Source organism: Gossypium hirsutum, chromosome A13, assembly GCF_007990345.1.
Source record: "Gossypium hirsutum isolate 1008001.06 chromosome A13, Gossypium_hirsutum_v2.1, whole genome shotgun sequence".
NCBI lineage: Eukaryota > Viridiplantae > Streptophyta > Magnoliopsida > Malvales > Malvaceae > Gossypium > Gossypium hirsutum.
In genome coordinates, this window is record NC_053436.1 from 96,667,421 (window position 1) to 96,668,447 (window position 1,027).

Below are 1,027 nucleotides of genomic sequence, written 5' to 3' on the forward strand. Positions count from 1 at the left end.
AAATCATCTTAGCCAGCTGTCCTATTTGATTCTCAAGCCCTTGAATTGATGCTTGTTGATTTTAAAGTGCAGCTTCAGTGTTTTGGAAATAGGTTTTCACCACTGAAATAAACTTCGTCATCATCTCTTCAAGGTTTGGCTTTTTCTCTTGGTAGTAAGGTTGTTGTTGGAAGCTTGGAGGGGGTGGTGGTCTCTGATTTCCTTGGCCTTCCTATAGAAATTTGGATGGTTCCTCCAACCTTCATTGTAAGTGTTACTATAATGATTATTTTGAGGTCGAGGATTATTACCCATATAATTTATTTGCTCATTCTCAATGCTAGGGCCGGAGGGTAAATATTCTGAATTGGCCATTCCACCTCCACTCGTGTCACACTGCATCACTGGATGTACCTGCGTAGAACCACAGATCGTCAATCTTTTTATTCAAGATTTCTACCTGGTTTGATAGCATGGTGACTGCATCTAGGTTGAAAACACCAGCTGATTTCGTTGGCTTTGTTCTCATAACTTGCCACTGATAGTTATTCAGTGACATCTCCTCTATAAACTCATAAGCCTCATCAGATGTTTTTGTTATTTATTGTTCCACTGGCAGCTGCATCAACCATTTTTCTAGTTGAGGGGTTCAAACCGTTGTGGAAAGTTTGAACCTGCATCCATAAAGGTAACCCATAGTGAGGACACCTTCATAGTAATTCCTTATACCTCTCCCATGCATCGTATAAAGTCTCTAAATCCATCTGCACAAAGGAAGAGATATTGTTCCTCAATTTAGTTGTCTTAGCCGATGGAAAGTACTTTAGTAGAAACTTCTCGGCCATCTGTTCCCAAGTAGTGATTGAACCTTGCGGTAGGTAGTTTAACCACTACTTAGCCTTATTTCCTAGCGAGAAGGGAAATAGCCTTAGGCGAATGGCGTCGTCAGAAATGCCATTGATCATGAAAGTGTTGCAATATTCTAGAAAGTTGGCCAAATGAGTATTTGGATCCTCATCTTGCAAACCATCGAATTGAATAAACTGTT

The 1,027-nt window shown here is 40.2% G+C and overlaps 1 non-coding gene across 1 annotated transcript; it reads left to right on the forward strand.

The window, feature by feature from the left end:
* The first annotated feature begins 669 nt into the window (after window positions 1-669).
* Window positions 670-776, forward strand: LOC121213448 (small nucleolar RNA R71). Its single transcript, XR_005908829.1, has one exon. It is a non-coding gene; the product is annotated as a small nucleolar RNA R71 (small nucleolar RNA).
* Window positions 777-1,027: the final 251 nt, after the last annotated feature.